The 27,538-nt window shown below is 37.5% G+C and overlaps 1 protein-coding gene across 4 annotated transcripts in view; it reads left to right on the top strand.

Moving 5' to 3' along the window:
- Window positions 1-27,538, top strand: part of IL1RAPL1 (interleukin 1 receptor accessory protein like 1) — a 1,170,262-nt gene that overhangs the window by 503,932 nt on the left and 638,792 nt on the right. The gene's annotated exons all lie outside the window — the stretch shown is intronic.

Here is a 27,538-nt window from a genome sequence, read left to right as displayed (position 1 = left end):
AAAGGACTCTAGGGTATATCTCTTGCAAACACTTGCACTTTCTCTAATTATAGGAAAACACAGGAAAGGATACCTTGCATCCCAACTCAATTCTGAGTCACTGGGAAATGATTCTGATTGCCAAGTACATTGGAAATACATCATCTGTCATTTAGCCAGCATTGATCCTTGTTTAGAAAATGTTCACTTTTAATTTGGTAGTGATATTTAGCAACATTGCAATCTGTGGTACCAGTGTTAATGGGGGGGGGGGGGGGGCTTCAAATGATCCTTAAAGAGCCTCATTGCACTGGCACATGTCTTAAAAATCTGTGTTTTTTTATAGCTTTTTCATCTCAAAAATGCCTATTTCAGGGAATGAGCACTATCTCCTACTATCTTTGAGGTCTGAAATAAATCACATAATCTCTCACTTTATATTTTCATCTGTAGCAAGAGAACAAAAAGGTCTGCTTCACAGAACTATCCTCATGATTTTAACTAAATACTGTACTTTGAAATGATTTCTTCTAGAATGTTTTTCACTCAGAAGGTGGCAATGCAGTCTCTCCCCAAAGTTTATCTGTTTTAGTTACTCAACCACTAAAATAATAATTAGATTGGTATATTCAGTTATATAACATTGTTTCAATGATGTGAACATTGCTAGTTTTCACTGGATAGTTGATATGTGGCATGTCTTCATTCTACTGTTCAATTTATGTGAAAATTATTTTTTAACTCTCTACCAGCACTCACCCTACAGCTCGTGACACAGTGTACATAATTTTTGTCAGATGGTGGCTAAGTGCATTATATAAATGATGCATTATTTACCAGATCAAAGGTCAATGTGTTCATAATTAAATATACCAAGGGTCAGACAGTCTGGAAATGTCTGCGAATTTCTGAAGTGACGTACATTTCTGAAATAAAACTGCCATTTTATAATGGATAGCACATCAACTGGGCAGCCAAGCATACTTATAAGATTTACATGACATAGCTCATCAGTGAAGGCCTCCATAAATCTACTCAGACAAATTTCCAGATTTCTTAAAGTACATCAACATTCTTTTCTAAGTCTTTTCGTAAGACTTTATCAAAGAAATTATCACAATATTGCTTTTGGGACCAAGTGTCCTTATGTGGTAGCCTGTTACAATTTTTGAAAGATTTCTTATTAATTTGGTAAATGTGAACTGTGCAGAGTATTTTTTTTTATTTTGGTCTTTGCATGGAGTTGTTTTTCTATTTTAGTTTTCTTGGATATGTTCATAGCAAAACTACTGTCATCTTTATAGTGAAGTAGAGGTAATAGTCACTCCACCATGATATGGAAACTGCATTTCATTTTTTTAAATGAATAATATATTATCACTGTAAAATTTGTTCATTATATATGTCAGATTTATTCTGATTTAATGATGATAGATGGTTTTTATGTTTTATTGTATATAATTTTTGTTCTGTTACAGTATCTTTTAAAAAGTGTTATGAATAGATTTTTTAATTTTACTAAACTAAAAGTGATAATATATTGATGATAATACTCATAAGAGTAACTACTGATTTCTTAATGGTACTATTTTCAAGCACTGAGCTAGACCTATGATTTACATATCTAGTTTCATATGATCATTGAAGAATCCTGCAAATCAGTATTATCTTATTTTACAGGTAAATCTTAAGGCTAAACTAGGAGACCAAATTTCCATTATAAATCTTGTAATGAATGTATTCATTGGTTCATTTATCTATTCAACAAATGTTTATGGAGTGCCTAAATTATGTATGAAAAACTATGCCAAGGACTGTGAATAGAGCATTTAACAAGATAGACATAGCCCCTGCCCTCAGAGAGATTCTGCTCCATGAGAAAATTTAACATTTAGCCAAGATGTTAACAAAGAAGTGTGATAAGTAATTGATAAGGCAAGTGGAAGCCGCTGTATGAGTGTACAGCAGGGACACCTAGCCTGGGAGGAGAGGTAGGGACAGCCTCTTAGGAAAGAATCAGGTCAATGAAGGTGTTTAAATTTAGCAATGTAGTGAAGCAATAAGCTAGTTGTGATGCAGGAGAGAAGGTACTGTATAGAGAACTCTTTAATTTGTAGTGAGAAATTTTAACCTATATCCCAAGAGCATACTGAAATATAGTGAGGCTTTGTTCAAAACAGGAACCATAACCCAGGAATCAGTCTTAAATTGTAATATCCCCACTACTTGATGATTATCGAGGCTAATATCTTTTGAACAGATGTTTCCTATTGCTATGTTAAAATGACTCACCCAATTGAACTTTCACAAATATCTCTAGGCTTACCTTTAATTTAATAAGTACATGAAAATGCTAATGTTTTTGCTAATACTTTGGGGCAGGTTTCCCCTAAGCTTGGAAACTTTTATGTGACTATATAAATCAAAAACCTTCCCTGAATCAAATAGTCTTATGCATGCTACAGTGGAACCAGTTGCAAAGTTTCAGTGCAGTTCACAAATATCTAATTCTCTAGAAGACTATAATCTTGTTGTGTCAGAGAGTAGTATCCAAACATTTTTGGTCATGCAATCATATCAGTCAGAATATTTCTGAACGAGCATCCCAATAATGTATATTTGTCTGTTAATAAGGGGTTCATAAGCATTACTATGGTAATTCATAACGTGCATTAAAACCTAGAATTTAAAGATAACTGAAAATAAATAGAAAAAAGTAGTAAATTTTCTTCTCATGACCTAGATGAGCAAGTCTTGGATATCATCTGGGGAATGGGAACTCATTTTGCATACCACCACATTGGCAGAGACAAAGATGACCAATCTGTTAATGTCTACCTTCGAGGAGGTAACAAGGTGGTATTAAGACAAGTTCACCAAAGGAGAACGCTGTGCTCTGTGGCATTCGAAGTCAGACCAGTGTGGTGCACAGTCAGAAAGGTGTTTTCAGGACTAATTTCGTTTTCCATCGGTTACAAAGAAAAGAGGGTATTGGGCAACAAAGACTGGAAGGCAGCATGGCTGTGCTTTAGAACAGTGCTTCTCAAAATTTCATGTGTTTGCTAATCAATTAGAGATGTGAGATGAGGCCAGGAGACTGCATGGGCCAAGGTAATGCCGGTAGTGCTGGTGTGCAGACCACACTTTGAGTAGCAAGGCTTCAGTGAGCTTTCACACCTCAAGTGAAGAGATGGACTTAATTGGGAAGGTAGTTGGCAGCTTCTGAAGGTGTCCCAGCTTGGGGTAACATGATCAAGTTGAACTCTAGGAAAATTTGTTTAGCAATAATTTATAAATGAGAAGGAGTCGGCTGAGACTCCAGGGAGAGAGATAAGCCTGGAGGCAATGGACCATCGTACAGGTGAGAGGTGATGATGCCTCTGAACTAGGACACTGGCCGTGGAAACAGGAAAGAGAAGACAGGACAGAGGCACAATCAGCCTGAGGAGAGCGATAACAAACTAACACTGGTATAATACGGAAAACAACTTAAATGGAGGGCTGGAGAAACTAATGAGAAATTTTACCTTTTCTATTCATCTAGTCATTTGGAAATTTAAATTTTCATAAATTTGAATACATATGCATCAATTATGTGTTTAACCAACCGTGGGAAACTTTATGGTAGAAAAGATCACAAGTAAAATTAAAATGCTGAAAACGGACGACTGGCTTTGAATGTGTTTATTTCCTGAAAGAACTGCATGTCCTGGTAGTACATGTCCAAACGGGCCCAATAAATCTCAGTGATTGTAAGCAGTGCTTTGTCCATACTGAGCAAAGGTGTTCATCTGCCCCCAGGTGGGAAACATTAATATCCACATAAAAATCTCTGAAACTTTGGAGGCATAAATAAATAAATAAATAAATAAATAAATAAATAAATAAATAAAATGTGTACACACATACCCCCCTTCCCCCCCAAAAAATGAGGGCGAAGATGGCAGGGAGAAATGCGTTTTCATTACAGGCTCTGAATTTCATGGCCCTTTTCTGCTCTTTGGCACTTCTTCCTTTGTGAGCTGACTTCACTGCACCCGCTCATCAAGCACAGAGGCCATTCCATTCATTCCGCTTGCATGTGCCTATGTCTGGCTTCTCCTGCTGGACAATAATTTCCTTGAGAACCAAGACTGTGTCTTACTCATTTCCTATCTCTAAATCCCAGCACAGATGATGACTGAACTGCCTTTTGAATGATGAGTGGATTATCCCAGAACCTAAAGCAGATGTGAACACAGAGAAAGTTCCATCTGAAATCAATGAATGAATGAATAAATGGCGAGTGAAAGAATGAATGTTGACAGCCCTTAGAGTGGCTATTTCCAGATTGTTTTCTTTATTGTTAGATAAATACCAGTCTTATTCAACCCAAAGTACGCAATCAGTATTTCACTCATCCATGTCCACATGCTACAAGTAGAAATCAGAAGGCTAAATCTAAATTTTATTATAGATCAATATTTAATGTGCTTTGCATTATATTCTAGTTTAAATATGTTGCATTTTTAACAAATTTACAGTTTTTCACTCAATAGGCTTTTTATCATCCTTTGAGCCCGCCCATTATTTACTCTTTTAAAAAACAGTAATGATGCCCGGCCGGACGTGGCTCAGTGGTTAAGCGTCGACCTAGGATCCAGCGATCAGGGTTCGATTCCTGGTCAGGGCACATGCCCGGGTTGCGGGCTGCAGCCGATCAATGACTCTCTCATCATTGATATTTCTCTCTCTCTCTCCCTCTCCTCTCTCTGAAATCAATACAGATATATTTTTAAAAAAACAGTTATGATGCTTCATTATTGCTGTTTATGTATGTTAGGTAGAAGATTAACCTGTTTGGTGGGCATTTTGGTACTGTGGAAATCTTTATCAGTGAGCATAAACATGGTTCTTTTTGCACTGTGCATGCACAGCCTCTGACTTGTGATTGTAACTCTGACTCACCAGGATATAAAATTTTTTTAATGTTTTTATTGATTTCAGAGAGAGGAAAGGAGAGATAGAAAGAAACATCAATGATGAGAGAGTCATTGATCGGCTGCCTCCTGCACGCCCCCCACTGGAGACTGAGCCAGCAGCTGGGACATGTGTCCTGACCAGGAATCAAACCGTGACCTCCTGGTTCATAGGTCGATGCTCAACCGCTGAGCCATGCTGGCCAGGCAGGATATAAATTTTTAAACTAACAGCTGACCCATAGTTTTTGTTGAAAAGCACCTTACATTCAGATTGATTTCTGTGTCAGATTAGTTATTCATACTGCTATATTGTTTCCAAAATTTCCAGGATTCTAGTACATTGTTTTAAATGAATTTTCATTAGTTCTTTAAATGTTTTTATCTTCAAGAATCATAAATATGGGCAAAGCCATGGAGACCACCTACTTGAATCCTTTTGTGGTAGAGATGGTAAAATACTTATATTTGCAAAGTTGCTTTGCAAAGGACACATAGCTGGTTATTGACAAAAATCTAGTAAAAATGACCAGCACAGTCTTTCTCTGATGCTATACTACATCGTTAAAGGATTTTATAGTTTCCTTGTGGCCATCAGAGAAGCTATGTTTAAAGTTCAAGCCTGTTTCATAGCTTACATTCAGTGGATCTGTTGGAAACCTAGATATGATAAAAGTAAAAGCTATTTTGAAGATGAACTTCCTATATGACACCTATATGACTTAAATTTGGACTGGAATCTTTTGATTTCTTCCCAGTTTACTGATGTTCCAAAAGACTTACTGAATTTCTAGATTCATTTTCTAAGCTTTGTCAGTAAGAGTAGTATTTAATCATATAATACGTTAGTTCAAAATTTTATCACTACACATTTCCTATATATGAAAATAACTGAATCTGCATAAAAATTTTACTGTTTCATTCAGCATGAGAATTTATTGATCTAAATACACAATCAAAAATTGGTTTATGGCCCGGCCGGGCGTGGCTCAGAGGTTGAGCATCGACCTAGGATCCAGGAGATCATGGTTCGATTCCCGGTCAGGGCACAGGCCCGGGTTGCGGGCTCGATCCCCAGCAGGGTGTGTGTGGGAGGCAGCCGGTCCATGACTCTCATCATTGATGTTTCTCTCCCTCTCCCTTCCTCTCTCTGAAATCAATAAAGACATATTTTTTAAAAATTGGTTTATGGTTTGTGCTATCCTGTGCATTTGTGCTAGAGGGCAGTAGTTGGTATGCGGAATATGGCCTCTGTTAATGTTCACAGTCTATGGCGTTTCCCAGGCTAATGACGGCTAGTGCAAGGCCAGTGCACAAGGTTTTTGAAATACCTCCATTCTTGGCAGTAACAGATTGAAAGAGGCAACATTTTACACAACCTATTTCATTCCATTTTCAAAGAAGGCTCTCATGCAATATGTCATTGACTTCACTTTTACCTACTTACTGTCATAAAGTAATCTTGATGGCTTGAAGAAGCCAGAGCCTCTTAAAATCTCTTTCGAATCCCTACTTCTCTCCACTTTCACTACCGACAACCCACTTCAAACCATCACCAGAACAGCTGCGACTTCATCCACTCTTGCCCTGTTCAGTTCTTTGTGTGCTCAGCATCCGAGCCCGTGCTTTCAAACTACAAATCTGATTCAGTAGCTCTCTGGCCTAAAATCAATCGGTAATTTCCCATTGTTCCCAGATTCTTACTATGTCCAGTAGATCCCCTGCCCGATTTATTCTCTTTCTGCCATCTTCGCCCCATTCATTCCTCTCCTCCCTCGTACTTGCTCAGCTTCTATCTTTTGTGAAAGCACAGGCTTTGGCTCTGTCATCCCAGCACCTTGGCACATGCTGTTTATTGTGTCTGCAAAATATTATTGGCCAATTTGTCAGCACTGCTTCAGTCAGTGATCTTTTCATGCATGAATTTCCAGATTCAATATCACTTCCTTAGAAAAGCTTTTTCTCACTTCAGGTTAGAACTTCCTGTTATATAACTTGTAATACTGTGCAGTTCTTTGTAACAACAGTCATAGACCTATTTCATTAACTATGCAATTTACTGTAAATTTTCATTAAATTTAGTCTTAGTTATACACCAAATAAGGCTATATCTCATTTGTTCGCCATCGTATTATGAAAACTTGGCATATTCTGAACATGGTGGGTTCTCTGTAATATTTCCTGAGCTATTGTTTATCAAAATTCAATTTTTCCTACTAGATTTGATGAACTTGAGGTTGATGAATATCTTGCAGGAGAGTGATCTTCAAAGTGGTGTTTTGAATTTCAAGAACCCCCCAAAAATTTACTTTAAGAAAATATTGGAATACCTCTCCACTTTATTTTATCATTTAAAAAACATATGTGCCTATTTTATATTTTACATAATATATTGATAGAGCGTTTTAGATGTATAATCTATATAGAGGTAAATGAGAAAGAATATGTACTCTCTTGTTCTTTCTTTTTTTCCCACTTAATAGTGTTGCATGATCAAAAAGTTTGGAGCCTACTAATGCAGAAGAGCTTGATGTGTTTTTTAATTAGTAACACCCTCTATTTTATAAGCAAAGATGGGCATGCATTTTAAATGGCATCTTCTGGCCTAAATTTCTACCATATAATTCAAAAATTTTTGGTTAAAGTTTGTTGAAAAATATTTATTTTACCACCCAAGTGAAGGGCAGTGAACAAAACAATAACAATTAAAAAAAAAAACACCACAATTTTATATTAAAGATAAAAAGTTGATAGTATTGTGAAATCATGTTACTCTTATTTTTGCTTTGGTGTCCTTTCTAATTCATGCTATATGTGCCAGAAGCTATAAATAGTTTACATTGGGTGAATAAAAGACATTTAAAATGAAAAGTCATCCTTCCCACCTCAGCTACATTATCAAGAGTAGAGTAAAATGAAATCGATCAAGAAATTTGCTTACTGGCAAATATCCAAATGGATTATTAGATATAATGGTACTAATTTATCTAAATATCACATGTGCTTCCAATCTTTTCAATTGAAATATTTATCAAAGCTTTTTTTTTTTTTTTTTTTTGGCTAATTTTCTATTCCTGTTTTCTTTCTTTTTAATTTTTTAATGGATTCTGGATGCAGTGCCTTAACGTATAGTCATTGCCTCACTATAGAGGTTATTTTATTCTCATTTTGTGGTGTCATTGTGTTTTAAATAATAACAAAGAGGCATCTGTAAAGATAATAAAGCTTTATTTATTTGCCTGACATCTCTAACTTAGGGTTTAAGGACTTCTTAAATACAATTCAAGTGAAAAGCTCATGTGAGAAGACAAAAAGTTTATCAGAAAAGGAAAGAAATCTCAAATGACTATATATTGAAAGAATGGATGGTCATTTAATTAAAAAACAATATCGATTTACCTGGCAGGATCTAATGGAATTATTCTTACCACGATCTCTAAAAGAATATTTATTGTTGTTGCCCTTAAATTTAATGAAAATAATTACCAAATCTTTCTGATATCTGGAAACTGAGTAAATAAGCTAGATTATTACCTTGAAAACATTATAGGTGTGCCAACATTTTACTAGTAGAATTTTACATATCTAAATGAAATAATGAAGGGAAGGAAATATGTGATAAAGTAACTATATTTAGTATCTACACATAGCTCATGGTAAAATCAAATGTCACCTGAAACTTTGTCCCTATAATGATATTGGTGAAACTATAAAAGAAACAATATAAATTAGTTTGGGGAGTCACTCTATTGATTTCCTTATTTATTTATTTCCTTATTTTTATTATCTTAACTATTGTTAAGTGCACAGGTCGGTGGTATTAATTCATTCCTGTCCTTGTGCATCTATCACCACCACCCAGAACTCTTTTCATCTTGCAAAACTGAAACTTTATACCCATGAAACAATAACTCCCCCTTCTCCCCTCCCCCTAGCTCCTGACAACCACCATTCTACTTTATGTCTAGATGATTTTTTTAACATACAGCATTATATTAGCTTCAGGTGTACAACATAGTGATTAGACATTTAAACAACTTACAAAGTTATCACTTGATAAGTCTACTATACATCTGACACCATCCATAGTTATTAGGGTATTATTTTAGGAGTCCTTTACACCATAGATTGAAGTGCAAACCATGCTTTCATGTAACCTGCAGCAACTGTAAGGGATGTGCTAAATTCATACCATAATATTAGTGATAAAATTTTGCACATACTGCATATAATTAAAAAATGTATTGGATAATGCTAATTCTTGGATGGAAAGAAAGCGTTTAACACTGTGGATATTTCTACTTTTTTGTGTTATCAGCCATGACCCCTTTTCTTTTTCTAGTCGACTTGTTGCAGAACGTCTCTTTCTAAAATATTTCTGCATTTCAATTCATATAGAAATAATTTCCCCCTAGAAATATGTATACACCTATATGAAAACGGCCACTATTTCTTGATGTTGTCTCATGCAGTTCCCCACAGTTCCTTCCTTATCAGACAAAGAAAATACCAGCCACCACCGGTGCCTCTTATTATTGATGAGAAAGACAGGGAATTGGTATGTTTTCTAGGGCTACCATGAGAATTTGACACAGCCTAAATATGAAATTGAAGGCAGATGTTGGAGCTGACTTGCAACTGCATTTTCTCTTTTTCAGTTTAGAAGTTTTATATGACCAATAAATTTTGTTAGTGTTGCTTGATGAATAGGTTAATAAAAAGTAAAAAAAGAAAAGAAAAAAAAAGGAAATGTAATTAGGAAATATGTAACATATATGTAGATTACACAATGTTTACAACAATTTTAAGAAATCAAATTGAAAAAGCAAATTATAAGTTATGAAGAAGAAATAAATGCATAACATTTCAACCACTTGATAAAATTTATTTGATGTAAATATGACCATATAATTACTTTTGGATTAGAGAGATGTATTTTCTATTTTTATTTGAGCCCAGATAACTTCAGGGAAATGCTGTTATTAAAAACCATCCTGTGCCTCCAGCCATTGTACTTGATGCTTTAAAAATACAAAACTATGGGCGATTATTAAGTCAATGGTGAGAAACTATATTTAATGAAGCATGACCATGGTGTGCGTTTTGCGTGGGTGACGGTTTGCTTCCTGTTACTAACTGTTGCATCCCTTATATTGAAGACATAGGGTAAAATGCAAAGAGCGTGGGCCCTGGGATTAAAATGCAGTCCTGGAGAATGGCCTGAACTACTCTGGGTCTTAATTTTTTTACATGTAAATTGGATGTTAGACGTCCTCGTTTCCCAGTAAGTGGTAGGGATGGTCTTACGATTATCTCATAAAGTCAAAAGATATAAATTATATACTATGATATATAGATAACTCAAAATTCTAAGTTAAAATTAGTTCAGTTACCTTTATTTGGGCATGGATAAAAGTAAAAATAAAAAAACATTTCATTAGGCAAATGAAATTTCTGAAAGCCAGGTGAAGGTAAAGACTATGTGAGCTCTATCAAAAATGAAATACGCAAATAGAGGTAAAGTTAGTTAAAATTTGCAAAATACAGTTTTCAATCAGTAATTTATTAGGCATGGGAAATTAAGAGTGTACACATAGAAATATAATTATCTGAGAGCAAACTAAATATCATGTCTATGTTTCTAAATGTCAGTTCAAATGGCAAATAGAGGGGGAGAAGAAAAGAACATTTCTTTTGCTTTCAGCGTAGCACCACATGCTTTTGAATGTTTATTATGGGTAAAATAGGGTCTTCTTAACTGAAATAATGTGAATTTCTGTTCAAATAGTGATTTTTAAGTTTTTTTAATTGAAAATAATAATTTACTTTTCCAATAACAACCTCAACATGTGCTTAATAACCCAAGGGTTTTTTTTAAGCATTCAACTGATTTTACTAAATTCAGCAAAACAGCATACATGTAGCTCCTTTTAGCATCAAGAAAATGACATTCTTTTTTCAAAAAGGTTAAGTTAGCTGTATGACTGAAGTTTTTCATATTTCAAGTTCCTTTATTGATAGCTCCCTTCACTGCGCAGAAGCTTTTTAGTTTGATGTAGTCCTATTTATTTATTTTACCTTTTGTTGCCCTCGATTTCAGAGTCAGATCCGAGAATTCATAGTCAAAACCGCTATGAAGGAGCTCACTGCCTGTGTTTTCTTCTAGGAGTTTTCTGGTTTCAGGTCTTACATTCAGGCCTTTAATCCATCTTGTGGATGGTATGAAATACTGGCCCAATTTCATCCTCTTGCATGTGGCTTTCCAGTTTTCCTAACACCATTTGTTGAAGAGATTTTCTTTCCCATTGTATATTTTTGCTTCCTTTGTCATAAATTATTCGCCCATATATATGTGGGTCTATTCCTGGGCTCTCTGTTCTGTCCCATTGATCTCTATGTCTGTTTTATAGACATATGGACAGTACCAGGCTGTCCTGACCGCTTCCCAGAGGAGCAGGGGGTTGGGGGGGCTAAAATGTGGGGAGCGGGTCAGCTGTGTCGTGTTGGCTGGTAACTAGCCTTGATGTGATGATCACATTGCAGTCCATACAGATGTTGAATTATTAAGGTGTACACCTGAAACTGCCTTTATACACTGATTTTGCCTCAATACAAATTTGAAAAAGTTTGTTTAATATTATATAGGTGTAGCTAAAGCCTAGTTACAGACTTTGTTTGTAAGGGGAATTGTGTGACCGCAGACTATATACCATGGTATTCAGGTCCTTCCTTAAAGCAATGATCCTCAAAGTGTGGCTCCTGGACCAGCAGCGAAAGAATCATCTGGGAACTTGTTACAGATGCAAATTCTTATTCTCCTCTCGGTGGCCCTGACGCATGCAGAACATATATCAGGTTCATACCTAGCACTTTAATGCCACACAGTTGTGCCGATAGCAGTAAATCAAAACTTGCAAGGTGGGCCCCCTTATCAAAGAGCCATCAAGGAGTCTTGTGTAATTGAATGGCAATAAGCCAAGAGGTGAGGAATCATGTTAAGAATCACTGACATCATTGGAAAATTATTGGAAAACTTTGTTTAGGAACTCTAAACCATGGGTAATCAGGTCCAAGCGTGGAAATATTGAAAGAAGATCTGGTGGATTTGACATGGGATCATGTCTTTGGCTACAAACTGAGGAGGGAAATTTTTGCCTTCCCACTGATCTTATATTTCTTGCAGAGCAGGGAGGTATTGAGCTTGCTGGTGAATCCTAATAAGGCTTGAGGTTGCTTTTACTCCAGTAGAGTGGCGGTCTCCAATTCCATTGTACATAATAATCACCTGAATAATTATTTTAAATGTATATTCCTGAGCCACTTCCTCTGAGAATGTGATTTAATAAGTCCAAGGACCACACTTAAAATAAAAACTGTGTTAAAGAATTATAGGTAGGTAGGCAGAGGGTTTTACTCAGATTCCCTGTATAAATATTATTTGTTATATTGAAAAACAACTAATTAAAAGTTAAATAAGAAAGATAAATAAATATATTCTTAAGAAAGCTCTTTGTTTTAGGAATCCATACATATGGGGAATTATTTTTGTCAACTTCTAATATCACCCATTTAATGAACGAACCAGAATCAGTACCTAAGGACTTTTTCTATTGTTAATAACAGTGAATTAATAGCTAACCTGCCACGTTTTTCTAGTGTTTTGAATTATGAAAGGAGCAAAAAATTCATACATTTGTGGCCCAGTAACTACTCTAAGTGAAATCTTTTTTTGATTGATCTGTTTTATTTTTGATTGATCTATTGCACTTTCCTATAATTGCTAATGGTGATTACAACTACACTCTATTCTTGTAAATTTGCTCAAGCAGCCTGGAAGCTGAGGCTATTTCAGCTGTCATTTTCAAGCTATGAAAATAAATTGGTGGTGGAGAGATATACTGCAAATTTGGAACTATAATGAGGCATACTGTGTTTACTAAATGATTTTGGCATGGATGATGGTAACCGGTAACTTGTGATGCAACTCAGACCCAAGAGGTAAAATATACTAAAAAGAAAAATAAAATATATTAAAGTTTTATTTTAAAATTCATGTGATTTTCTAGATTAAATTGTCTAGATTAAATTATGAAGATACAGCTAATTTAAAGCACATATCAAATGAAAGCTTCTGATCTATAGTAAGACATAATAACTATCTTTACGTGGAGGAGATGACAAACAGTTAATGATAGTTTTATTTAATACTCTACTGTCATTTAAAACTAAATTCAGTAGATAAAGTTCTATACTAACTGTAAGGAGGCATAAAAAAATTCCAGGAATCTCAGCTTGTACCAAACGAAGACGTCATATTCAAAATTAATACAGGTTGTCATATTGTGCTTAAAAGGCTCTAGGATAATTAATTTTTTTTTAAATGATGGTGATGCTTTTGTCATAATGACAAGCCACTACTTATTTATGTTTTGAATTCAGGTTTGTTTTTTCCATTGCCTTATTGCAAAACACAGTATGTCATGTAAATATACATTCAAGTGCTTTGGAAAGCTGACCAAATGAATGACCTGAGTTTAATCAGTTTACTGTTTCTTGAGCTTAGTAGCTACAAGTAAAAGTAAAATGCAGTTCAATAATTGAAAATACCACATATTGCCCCCCAGAGTTTCCCATGAAGAGGGAGAAATAACAAAATGATAGTTGCTAGAATTTGGAAACGACCGGAGAGCAGCTTCTTTTAATGTTTCCAGTATGTATTCCAAGAAGAAAGGGGAACATTTACAATTTTCTCTTGAAATAGTATATTGCTTCATATAATGCTTTTATTTTATTTTTAAAAATTTATCTTTATTATTGAAAATATTACAGATGTCCCCCTTTTTCCCCATTAACCCCTTCCACCCCCCACCCACTCCCTGCCCCAGGCCTTCACCACACTATTGTGTGTGTCCATGGGTTATGCATATAAATTCTTTGGTTAATCTCTCCCCTCCCTCCGACCCACCCACCCCCACCTTCCCCCTGAGATTCATTAGTCTGTTCCATGCTTCTATGTCACTGAATCTATTTTGTTTATCAGTTTATTATGTTCTTTAGATTCCACATATAAGTGAGATCATGTGATGTTTGTCTTTCTCTGCCTGGCTTATTTCACTTAGCATAATACTCTCCAGGTCCCTCCATGCTGTCCCAAAGGTAAGAGGTCCTTCTTCTTTACAGCTGCATAGTATTCCATGGTGCAAATGTCCCACAGCTTTTTGATCCACTCATCTGCTGATGGGCTTTAGTTTAAAACTGTAGCCTGCATCAGAATTACTGGGAGGTCTAGATATACACAACTTGCTGACCCCCAGGCCTGGAGTTTCTGATTAAGTAGGTCTAAGGTAGTGTCTGATAATTTGATTTTCTAACCAGTTCCTGGGTGATCCTGATGCTGCTGGTCCAGGGACCACACTTTGGGAACCACTATTCTAGTCTATCATAAGCAACTCTGAAAGCTAAAAATAAAAGCAGCTTCAAAGATATTCCCCAACTGTTATAAATGCATCTATTATGAATTCTTACCTTTACATTTTTTAAATTAAAAATTTTGAACTTTTATGGCAATAATTGAAAGAGGAACTCTTGTTTCATTTAATTTTTTTTTCTCCTCTGGAGATATAAGTAAAGGATTCATGCTTAGATCTGATCTTATGTGGGCTTGCAAACAAGACACTATAATTCTGTTTGTGCTGAATAGCCTTTCTGTATAATATGTGGGTGTTAGTTTGAAAATGCACACACTTTCTGCTGTGCAGTGTTGTCCTCACTCTACCAATGTCATCAATGCTTTTGAGCAGTCTATGCCTCCAGGTTTCTGTTGACAATGACTAGAAGCCATTCCCTTCTGGGACTCCAAAATGACTCAACATTTAGTTCTTGGGATTTGGATATAATGGTCTTGATAGTTTCTGAATCATCAGGCTTTTCAGCATTTTTACTCTCTTTGTTTTCTAATATATATTTTATTATTGACAGTATTAAAGATGTCCCAGATTTTCCCCAACTTTGGCCCCCTCCACCCAGCCCCTGCCCCACCCCAGGCCTTCCCCCCACTATTGTCTGTGTCCATGGGCTATGCATATATGTATATAAGTTCTTTGGATAATCTCTTCCAGTTCTCCCCACACCCTTCCCCTCTGACATCTGTCAGTCTATTCCATGCATTCATGCCTCTGGACCTATTTGGATCATCATTTTATTTTGTTCATTAGATTCCACAAGTAAGTAACATCATGTGATATTTGTATTTTTCTGACTGGCTTATTTTGCTTAACATAATAATCTCCAGGTTCTTCCATGCTGACTCAAATGATAAGATACCACTTTTTACAGCTGCATAATATTCTATTATGTGAATGAACCACGTTGTTTTTATCCACTCATCTACTGATGGGCAGTTGCGCTGTTTCTGGGTCTTGGCTATTGTAAAAAAAACCACTGCTATGAACATAGAGGTGCATATATTTTTTTTCTGATTGGTGTTTTGGGATTCTTAGGATGCATTTCCAGAAGTGGGTACTCTCTTTACAATTAAATTGAAGGCTGGCACCAAGGGAACTGGGTGTTTGTTAAGTAATGGGCATCTCCCTTACCTGAATCTGTAGTCAACTGAGCTGAATTCTGCTTCAGTTGGAGAAGATATAAAGAGGGGTTGCAGTTCTGCTGACTGGAGAACATTCCATGACTCATGGTGCATTGCTGGCTATGGGGCTAAAGGTACCTTTCTCTTTCTTTCAGAAAGAACACAGTTGCTTTTCTATAAGTCACTTGCTTACTGACTCACTTTGAAGATGTATTGAGTTATCTGATCATTTTAGTACATTCAGAATTACAAGAAATACTCTTAAACTATTTTTCCTCAGCAAAGTTACACTTTACTTCTCCCAAATACTTTACTGCCATTTTCAATTGTATAGACCTATTTTATTTACTGCAAAATTTTCAAAAAATACTTCTTTTCCAGAGAAGAAGTGGTGAATTTCATTTGAAATATATTTGCTTTTTTATAGTAGTCACTGTTTAAACATAAACATATTTGCACAAAATGTGACATTTAATATAAAAGTATTGCATTGTTCAACTGAATTAATATTGTTAAACACCTTCTTTCTAACCAGTCTAAATTTTATATTTTGTATGTTCTAGGGTAGTTAGTGAGGTAGTCAAAATAATGACCCCTCAGAGATGTCTAAGTCCACAAAACCTCAACTGTGTTACCTTACACCAAAAGCGAGTTTGCAGATGTGATAAAGTTGAGGATTTGAGGTGGAGAGACTATCCTGGAGGGCCTCCCATAATCACAAGTGTTTTTATAATAGGGAGACAGGAGAGTCTGAGACAGGCAAGGAACCCTAAGTGAGGCTTTCGTAATCAATGTGATTATTGAATGCATGCTGAATTTGAATGGGGTCTGTTGTGACTCCCCTCCCCCAGTTTTAAACAACCTCAAAACAAGACTGGAATTCTCTTACTAGCTTTCAGTAGGGTGCTCATTAGACTGTGTGAAAGAATGATGTTTCTACATCCTCGCTGGTTAGAAGAGTGGCTCTCCAATTTCAGCCTGCAGCAGAATCACCTTGAGGGTTTGCTAAAACAAGTTTCTCATTCAGAAGTTGGGGGACAGGGGTCTAGAAATATTCATTTCTAACCATTTCCCAAATCAGACTGCTGCTACTGATCTAGGGAATATAGTTTGAGAACCAGCGGACTGTGTACTTCATTCATGAGCACCAGTGGTCCCAAACAGGGTTTCATTTCTCTCTGTCTCTCTGTCTCTGTCTCTGTCTCTGTCTCTGTCTCTGTCTCTCTTTCTCTCTCTCTCCCTCTCCCCCTTTACCTCCCCCCATTTTCTCCCTCCCTCACTTCCTCTCTTTCTCTCTCCCTCTACTCTCACCTTTCCCTTTCTTTCTCTTTAAAAATTGTAGCATTTGAAGCCTTTGGAGAAGGCCTGGAGGGACGAAGATGGATGCCCGGTGGAGGGGATCAATGGGGGGAAAAGAGGGACATCTGTAATATTATCAACAATAAAGATAAATTCTAAAAGTCTCCTTTAACAACCCATGTTACAATGGGGAACTTCAAATAAAATGACGGTTCTCAGTGCAATAAGAACTACTGTCCTTTTCTAAAATTTATTTTATTGTGGAGAGTATTATAGATGTTCCTCATTTTACCTCCTTTCCCCCCCTCCACCCATCTCCCACCTCTTTCCAGGCCTTCACCTGTCAATTGTCTGTGTCCATAGCCTATGAATATATGCTTAGAAGTTCTTTGCCTTTTAAAAAAGGAAATAACTTGAGCAACATAGGATAATGTTTTATATGAAGCACCTCTGAAAATCTGAAGATATATTTAAGGTTTATTTATATTTTTTGGTTTTTTTAATTAATCTTTATTATTGAAAGTATTACAGATGTCCCCTTCTCACTCTCATTGATCGCCTCCACCCTGTCCCTGCCCCCTCCCCAGGCCTTCCTCACACTATTGTCTGTGTCCATGGGATGTGCATGTATGCATATAAGTTCATTGGTTAATCTCTTCCTCCCCCCCTTTTCTCTGAAATACATCAGTCTTGCATGCTTCAATGTCCCTGGATCACTTTTGTTCATTAGTTTATTTTGTTCATTAGATTACATATAGAAGTGAGATTATGTGATATTTGTCTTTCTCTGCCTGGCTTATTTCACTTAGCAGAATACTCTCCAGGTCCCTCCATGCTGTCCCAAAGGGTAGAGATCCTTCTTCTTTACAGCTGCATAGTATTCCATGGTGTTAATGTCCCACAGCTTTTTTACCCACTCATCTACTGATGGGCACTTGGGCTGTTTCCAGATCTTAGCTATTGTAAACTGTGCTGCTATGAACATAGGGCTGCATATATTCTTTCTGATTAGTGTTTCAGGATTCTTAGGATATATTCCTAGAAGTGGGATCACTGGGTCAAAAGGCAGCTCCATTTTTAATCTTTTGAGGCAACTCCATACTGCTTTCCACCGTGGCTGCCCCAGTCTGCATTCCCACCAGCAGTGCACCAGGGTCCCCTTTCCCCACACCCTCGCCAGCACTTGTTTGTTGACTTATTGATGGAGCCATTCTGACAGGGGCGAGGTGACACCTCATTGTCATTTTAATTTGCATCTCATAATTAATGACGAGGATTTTTTCATATGTCTCTTGCCCATCTGTATGTCCTTTTTGGAGAAGTGTCTATCCAGGTCCTGTGCCCATTTTTTAATGGGATTATTTGTCTTCCTGGTGTTGAGCTGTATGAGCACTGTATGTATTTTGGAAATTAGCCCCTTATCAGATGTATCCTTGGCAAACATGTTCTCCCATACAGTGGGCTCCCTTTTCATTTGTATCCTGTTTTCTTTTGCTGTGCAGAAGCTTTTTAGTTTGCTGTAGTCCCATTTGTTATTTTTTCTTTTGCTTTTCTTGCCCTAGGCGTTGTATCAGTGAGAATTCTGCTACATGAAATGTCTGATATTTTGCTGCCTGTGTTTTCTTCTAGGATTGTTACGGTTTCAAGTCTTACGTTTAAGTCTTTTATCCATTTGGAGTTTACTCTTGTGTGTGATATGAGTGGGAGGCCTAGTTTCAGGCTGACAGCTGGCTGGCAGGTGCCGTCGTTTAGATCTCCTGAGCTGGGTGCTCTAGGAATGTCTCTCGTTTGAGTCCTTTGGCTGGTCCTGCTGTAACTGGGCCTGGAATGCTGCTGTCCCCTCGTGGAAGGAACCTCCTCTCCGGCTGGCTGAACCGAAGGCTCCCCTCTGACCATGTCGTGTGAGTGGCTGTGGAGGGGCTGAGAGAACAGAGCCAAATACAACAAAAGAAACCTAGAAACAAAAGAAACAAAAACATACACAAGGCCCCTACAGCAACCACAAAAGGAGATATAATTATGGAAAGGAAAAGAGAACAAAAATGATAGAAGAAAATATGAAGAGAAAAAATGAGGGAAAGAAAAAGGAATCTGAAGGGGTAGAGATGAAATAAAGAAAATAAGAATAAAGAATAGGGGAAGGAAAATGGTATAAAGGAGAAGAGGAAGAAAAACATTTGAAAAGGAAAATAGAAGAGAAAGCAGGTAGACCCCAAATCAGGAAAAGACAAAAGTTATGAGAAAGCAGGAGAAAAAGAAAAGAAAAATAGAGTAGGAAAAGAAGTAGATACACGAAAGAAACAATAGAGACTAAAATAATAACAAATCGGTAAAGCAGATAGATAAAGAAGATTTAAAAAAATAGAAAAGGGAAGAAAAAAAAAATGAAGTGGTGCTTCAGTGGGCAGAGGTCGGTGCCCCCTGGGAGCTGCCCTGGCCCCTGCTCCTCCGGTGACAGCGGCCCACTGCCCCCCTGCCCATGCTGGGCCTCCCTGGGCCGCACTTAGGTGCCAACCACTGTCACAGACTGTCTTCCTCTGGCTCTCAAGCTCCAGAGCCTGTGCCTGCTGCAGGGACTCGGCTGCTCCCAGGGGACGGGGGCCCTGCTGCCCTCTAAGGCCGGCTGCTTGGAGCTGGGGCCCGGCTGGGGCCCCAGACTCTCCAGGGCTCCAGGAGGCCCGCTGGCCTGCCCCTGCCAGCCAGCTGTCAGTCTCAGTTGCTCCCAGGCCTGTCTCTGGAAGGGCTTTGGCCAGAGTCTGGAGTCTAGGCCTCTGGGTCTTCTGTGAAGGGGAGGTGCTGTTCAGGTTTCAGGGTGCTGCTGGGTGTGACCCCATCCCAGAGCTACCCCTCCGAGAGTGTCCCCGAGTATCACTCTGCCGTGAGCAGGGCAGAGGTCCTCGTGGGAAGACCGGTGGGCTCAGCTGGATCCCGGGGGTTCCTATCAGCCCTCCCGTGGGGGGAGCACCAGTCAGGTTCCTCCATAGTGGGGGAGACAGCGCCACCCCCAGTCCAGTCGCTGACAGCTCCTGAGGCCGAGCGAACCCCTCGGCCTGGCCTCTGCTGCTGTCCCCTCTGCAGAGGGCGAGATTCGGGGCGCGGCAGGCAGGGCTGCTGAGGGTGGGGCTGGCTGCGTCGCCTAGGGCGGGCTTTTTTCCTGGTCCTCAGCTGTGGCTTCTGGAGGGGCTAGCATATACTTCACACAAAAAACTTTTTAAAAATAAGATTGAATTTCACTCTCACACTTTCATTTTCATTATTATGATTAATAGTATGAGTGACTAATAAACTAATAGAGTAGATTGTGATTAAGTAGCCATATATATATGTATATATATGTTGTGTATATATCTATATATATAAATATATATAATCTCTTTTTGCAATCCCAGACTCACATTTATAGCATTAACAAGTGCTTACATTCATCTTCACAGTCCATCAAGGAATTTACAAATTTCAAATGAAATACTTTAGTGCCTGCTGAAGGACAGCTATCCCAAGCGTGTAAAAGGTACAGCAGGCTGGCAAGAAACTTTTACATGAGGATGTTTTGAAATCAAAGTAAAAAAGCTCTGAAATTTGAGGAATATATGTGTTATGGTTTAAAATAGGAGGCCCTGCCTGGAGAGTGTTATGCTAAGTGAAATAAGCCAGAGAAAGACAAATACCATATGATTTCACTTATATGTGGAATCCAATGAACAAAATAAATTAACAAACAAATTAGAGACAGACTTGTAGATAGAGCAGGCTGACAGCTGTCAGAGGGGAGGGGGTTGGGAGGCTGGGATAAAAAAGGTGAAGAGATTAAGGAAAAGAAACTCTTAGACACGGACAACAGTGTGGTGATTGCCAGAGGGAAAGGGGGGGGCAGGTAGAACTGGGTAAAGGAGGTAAATGGTGATGGAAGGAGACTTGACTTGGGGTGGTGAACACACAGTACAATATAGATATCGTGCATTATAGAATTATACATCTGAAACCTACATAATTTTATTAATCAGTGTCACCCCAATAAATTCACTTTAAAAAATCTTGAAATTCTCAAAAAAGTCTTCCATCTTTACCACTTTTAAAGACATTTTTTAAATGATCATGGGTAATTTGAGATGTTTAAGGTGTCAATGTAATAAGAAAAGCTTTTTGTCAAGTGACTCACTAAAGTAAAAGTTTGCATTTATAATTAATACAATTACAGAATATTTAATGGACTGGAAACATTCTTCAGAGCTTCCTTATTAAATAAGCATCATGGTAAATGTCTAATGATGTCTATATTCTTATATTTTGGTTTTTCACAGGGAAACTTAATTGCATGAACTTTTACCTGGACTTTATCCCTAACTTGCTCTATGACTTTGGAGGAAATTACTTACTTATGCTAAAGCCTCCCATTCTTTAACTCTAAAATTGGGAACAATAATATTGGTAATCTCAGAGGGTTGTTGTGAATATCAACTGAAAATGCAGGTAAAGCTCTTAACACAATGCCTAGCTCAAAGTAAATTCTCAATAAAGATTAGTTGTAAGCATCAATATTAGTTCAGGATCCCTATTGCTTTATTGTTTATAATATAATTCTCTTTACTTAGGAGATATTCTATAAATATTGCTGATTCCTTGCCACTTTAAATCATAAAGCAGAAAGAGCAAACCTTGATCTCAAGGTGATTTACACTGTAACAGAGGGCGATATGACAGATCTACAAGTAATTATAAGGAAGACTATGATTAATTGCCAAAGAAGGAAAAATGTGTGACAAGTGTATGGAGAAAGGAGAAATGACATTCACCCGCTGACTCAGATATCGAGGTGATAGTGGCAAGAAAAGGCTCTATTTAAATATTTAAGAATGGGTTCAATTTTGACAAAGGGGAAGAAGTATTCCATGAAAGGAGCTGAAAATGACGAAGAAGAGGGAGAATAGGAATGCTTAAATAAAGCAAATAATTTTTTAGTCCAAATGATCACCCTGCTGTTAATATTAGCATTTCTGTCACCCACATCTCTTTAAAAACTCACCGCTAGTAGCCATTTTCATAGCAGTCTGCAGTAGACTTTTAGAATTTATTTTCAAGTTGACGTGGAAATTTTTGTTTTCAGTCACAAAAATTGACGGCACATACCAAATATAACGATGCTATAAAAATGAATGATTGTCATATCCATTGTTTAAACAGCGAGGTATATGCAGCAAAGTTGAAAACACATAACAAAAATACTGGGATGAAAAATGATGTGATTAGCCTCATAAGGCTTCTTTTGCGACCATCTAAGACAGAATGGCTGACCAGCAGGATTGGTTTTGCAGAAATCAAATATTAGGATGCCAGAAAAGTTTGACACCATGAGTACAATCCTTTAGTCCAGCCTGTGACTAGGAACTCAACAATAACAAAATATTAAGGAATCATCTTAGGTTGGACAACCCTGGGGAACAAAAACACCTTTTTGCAGGAGTGGCCTAACAAAGGAAGAAAAGAGAGAATGCAGATTTCCCTTGCTATCTGAAAGTAGAGCATCCCTATGAAACCTTTCCTAAGCTGAAATGGCGTAAAGCAAAGGAGCAATTCCCATTCATTTATATGGAGAAGCTATTGAACATTCCCCAACCCCCAGAATAACCTATGAAAATCATACCAAATATGCTTAATTACATCCACTTTTACGATATGCGTAAAACCCTTATGAGCTTTCTTAGACTTTTTGATACCTTAGAAGGTATCTTGCTAACAGATGCACATAATTAATCGCAAGAAAGCTCAGATGCTCATAGACAGTTCAAAGCTGTGGCAGCTTTAGGCTGAGATGCTGAGTGCAGTTCCCGGGGACAGGCCTTGGTAGGGGCGCTCATGCTCTTTGGGGTAACAGCTCACTGCCAAACAAATGCTGAACAGTATTTTTGCTTTTCATTTTTTTCATAAAAGTGCAAAGTCTCTTCGGATTTCATTCAGTTACAGCAAGTGGGCACTAACATAGGTCTTCTCTGAAAAACAAAGGGTTGTAAGGTTAACTTTCCACAAGTGAGGGATACCCATTCAAGGAAGAGATAGAGAAGGAAAGAAAATGTGTGTACAATCCTGCTCCCTAGTTGTGGCATTATATTGCCATGGTTGCCTGAAAATGAAAATTCCTCTACAAACACGCATATGCTAAGCAAATCTAATATAATATATTTAGATTCCTGTTACTAGTAATATTTATAATGATTAAAATGGTTATTGGTTGATTGATGGGTGTATAAGGTACCGCATTAGACTTTTCTATACATGACCTACACTTTCAGGTGCATTTTTTAAAAAGCATCCATTTCATAAGTAACTACGCTGAGACAACAAACGAGATTCAGAATCTGAAGCATGTCCTGTGTGGCAGCAAAGCAGCCATTCTAGTCTTCTGGACTGCAGGCTCTGGCGTGGTGCTTCACTTACAAATTTAGGCATGAATGACTGAGCGTTTACTGATCTTCACAACATTCTCCTAAGAATTGTGACAAATTGTGATCTCGCTGAGATTTGACCCTATTCGTAAGCTAACAAGATAGCCTACCACAGGGTTATGATTACTCACAGAAGACACAGGCTTGATCAGAGATTAGGGGCTTCGCTGCTCATGGCGGTAGCAGTTCTCCGAACCCCAATTCCCTCGGTGTGGCATGAAGAGGCTAGATGACACCTGTTGGCACAGTGAATTGCAGTACAGGAGAACCCTGAGTTTAGGGAAAACAGATCTTTTATACTGGACAGTAAGCATGCCTGCCCATCGCTCTGGAGGGAGACACTATTTTAATCTTCCAAGATTGTTTGCTATGCAAACGTTTCTTAAAAAGCAGTCTGACACAAAGTGCCTTTGCTTGCAAGATGTATAGAAATGTGAGAGGTTCTTGGAGAATTGTCTCCCAACACCTTTCATTTGCATAAATACATCCTTACGAAAAGAGTCCCACCCCATCTTTACCTCTAATTCTTCTATTGTCATACTTTTTGGCTTAGAGGACAGTTTGCTTCCTTAGGGGAAACTCGGGCATACTGATATTTATCCACCTGAAATTGGAAGGAAACTATACATCTACTGAGCACAAGGGAACATGGCCATTTCGGAAAAGGTGGCCTACACTGTCTCTAGAACTCTGTTCTAAGGGGTCGTGCTAACTGGAGCCGATTAAATGCAGTTCCCACACATAGTTCTCTCTTTGTAAATGCAATGTCAGTGCTAAACAAGTGGTGGGCCATCAGCTGCTGTTGAAATTAGAGATGCTTTCCCAGGAGCCAGCGATGCTTAGAGCCTCAACCTCGGTCACTGGAATCATTCTCCTTCCACAGAATTTCCTCTGTGTCTTTACAAAAAGCTTCCATTTCTTCAAGCAATCTCTGCAGGTCTCTTCCTTTGTGACTTTGAGGAATTTGACTGGCAAGATAGCAGTATATTTATCTTCCTAATTTTAAAAGCATTTAATTACCAATAATTATTGCCAATGTGATTTTTTTCCCCCTAGTGCACATTAAAAACTTTGAATCCCATTTTCTGTAATAATTTGAGTCAATCTGGAGGGACAGAGAGTAATTAATTATCTATAGTTCCTCAAACTAGAAATGCTGAAATTATCGAGTGAAACAGAAATGTAGTGTAGAACGAAACTGAAATGAATAGGACTGTGTCAGAAAGAGGGGTGCGGCAAAATGAAAATTTTCTTAAAAATTGCAAGAGCTCTTTAGTACTATAAATGGGTTAAAACATACATACACTCTTTGGATCAGTATTTCAAGTTTTGTTCCCAAAAGCACTTTTTCCTCCTGAAACTTAAGAGTCTTTATTGCTTGTGAGGTTCTATTACTGAAATGAGCTTAACATACAACCATGGGCCACAAGAATGAAGCAATTGAGATATTGTGGGTTCGTGTTTTTTTTCCACTTTGGTCCTTTTTAGGGTTAGTTGAGTTTAGATGATCTGTGTTCTTTATTTGTCAGGTAAGGCCACCTTTGGGGGAATTTCTTTGCAAAACATCTTTGGTATGAACGAAGACAAAGCAAAATATAGGATGCGTATGTGCATTTTTCAATGCGCAGTCATGTGAAGGGTATGGTTTTTGGACTCGACCTCACATTTGATAAGTTGTGCCTGTATTGACTAAATGATAGATATATTTGTGTTTTCACTGATTGAAGAAGGTTAAATGTATTTGGCTTCCTTGCTTATTTATATAACCAATTATGGTGCACCTTAAATATCAAGGTAATGGTTTAATAATTGTGAGGATTAAATATACAAGCACTTCCTTGCATAATGCAATCATAAATCAAACTTTCCTCCTACTTGTTTTTTTTGAATTTATTGGGGTCACATAGGTTCACAAAACCATACAGGTTTCAAGTATACAATGCAATAAAATATCATCTGCCCACTGCATCGTGAGCCCATCGCCCAAAGCAACGTCTCTTTCTGTCCCCATTTCCCTCCCCCCCCCCCTTTGCCCACCTCCAGCAACCCCCCACCTTACTTTCCCTCTGGCTATCCCCACACTGTTGTCTGTGTCTGTGTGTTATATACATGTGATTTTTTTTTCTTAATCCCTTCACCTCCTTTCAGTATTAGGCCACCGTTCTTCATGTTCTCCATGAATTGGGTGCAGGTCTCAGGACCCTCTGAGGCTCCTCCAGAAGACAAAAGGTCCTCCACTCAGTAATCACTACGTCCACTAATAATCAAAGCTCTACACTTATTTTAAAGCAGTATTTAAAATAAGAGCTTTCTTCTCCATGTCTTCCCTCCCCCTCCCCTCAGTGTGGCCCAGAGGCCGCAGCCAGGGGAAAGGCATAAAGGGAGCCGTCCAGTGGGTGCTGATTGGCACTGTGGTGGCCCAGAGGGCCTCGCAGCATGGCACCTACCTGCTCCATAGTGAAACCTTTACCTGTGCTTTCCTTTGCTGGGCAAAGGGGCTGCATTTTAGCTCACTACAGTCTCCTCCCTGAGACTTCAGTGCTCAGTAGGACTTCACAAGTCTTTCTGCTGAAGTTTGTGGCCCTCGCAGAGACCCCTTTTGCTTAGGACCCACAGCAGCTCTTTATCACACGTGGCCCACCTCTGTTCCATTTACGTTCAAATAAAATCTGGGAACAATGCAATTCAACAGTAAACTCTCTTTTGCTAGGATCTGTAGCTCCCCAGCTGGCCAGTCTACTCAGATCTAAACCAGATCTAAATCACTCTATTCCTTTTTTCCTCCACAAACTGAAGGGTGAAGTTTTCTCTTGACTCAGGGTGAGGGGAAAAATATTTCTCACCCTCCACAGGGAGCTTGACTCCAAGGCACAGCGACAATTGATTCCAAAAGCTCTTTCTTCAGTTCTTTACCCCTTCAGGCCCTCCTTTATGTGAGTGGTTAAGGGACATGGCACATGGAATGCATATTGTTCTCCTACTGAAACTTAAATTTTAAATTACATTATATGATTTTTTTTTTTTTTTTAGTACTTCTATATTTTATCTTAAGAATGGACGTGTACTTATTGAAACATGGCATCTGGCTTTTCTAACGTGCATGTTGGTGGGCCAAAAATTTCTTTCCAGTGAACTCATTTAGTAGATGCAGTGATTTTTCCAATGGCTAAGCATTTACCTCAACTCTGAATTCTTTATTACAAATAACTAGTTACTATAATTTCCTTCGTAATGTACTACAAAGAAATATAAGCTAGAAAACAAAATAAAATGAATCTATATCAACTGAGGAATGATAATATTCTCAACATTAAATATCTTTATAAAGATTATTATTTTGGCTTGAAATAATGACTAAATTTGCAGTAAAAAAAAAAGCTATTGTCCTATGCTTCTATTGATGATATATTCCAAATAAAATGTGTTTCTGCTAAAAACACTGATGATACTTACTAAATATCCATTATATTAAGACAGACTATAGCAAGAAATGGATGTAGCAATCTACTTTCCTTAATCTTTATCATAGAATCATTGGGTATGTGATATTTGAGTATGAGTATGTTAGTTAAAATCAGAACTTATTATCTATATATATTTTTCTCATAAGGAAAAGTGTTTGTACCGAAAGGTAGCTAGACATAGTTAATATGTTAGATGCCTATAATATTAACAGTAACTATTTAAATGTAAAATACCTAGCTTCAAGGACAGTCTATGTGCCAGCTAGCCAAAGGATATTACTACTTTTGGTTCAGTTGTTCTACATTTACATGATAGAATTTGTATCAGTCAGCATATTTATGAATGTTCATCACATACAGTGCAACTAAAAGGGAAGTTGAATAACTGAAGATACATTTTTCATGTTTTGTTTTTCTCTTTTGTTTTGTTTATAACTCACTTTGCTATGATAATTCTTGCAATATGAATGCCACTGATAGTCAGATTTTCTCTTTTGAATTTTGTATTAGCTTTTTCCAGTTGTCATTGTTGTTAATGTTGACAAGTAGATATAGATAAACTACCAAAATATATTAATAATTTCCACTAATTTTTTACTGGCTAGTGATTAAACTAAGTCTTATCTTTTTTAATACAAATTCTCAGAACGCCCACATTGCTATCTTCTAAAAGAAATGTGTTTGTTCTTTAATTTATTAATTATAATTTCTATATTCCTCAATAGAAAGCGTGACAGAAAATAAAGCATATAATAATTATTTTATTTAAGATTTTAGCGTAAAAATTTTTAAGAAAAATGCCCCCCACCCTCT

The sequence above is a fragment of the Miniopterus natalensis genome, chromosome X (assembly GCF_054644295.1).
Source record: "Miniopterus natalensis isolate mMinNat1 chromosome X, mMinNat1.hap1, whole genome shotgun sequence".
Taxonomy (NCBI): Eukaryota; Metazoa; Chordata; class Mammalia; order Chiroptera; family Miniopteridae; genus Miniopterus; species Miniopterus natalensis.
Note: the sequence above shows the minus strand (reverse complement) of the source record. Positions and strands in the feature narration are given on the sequence as shown.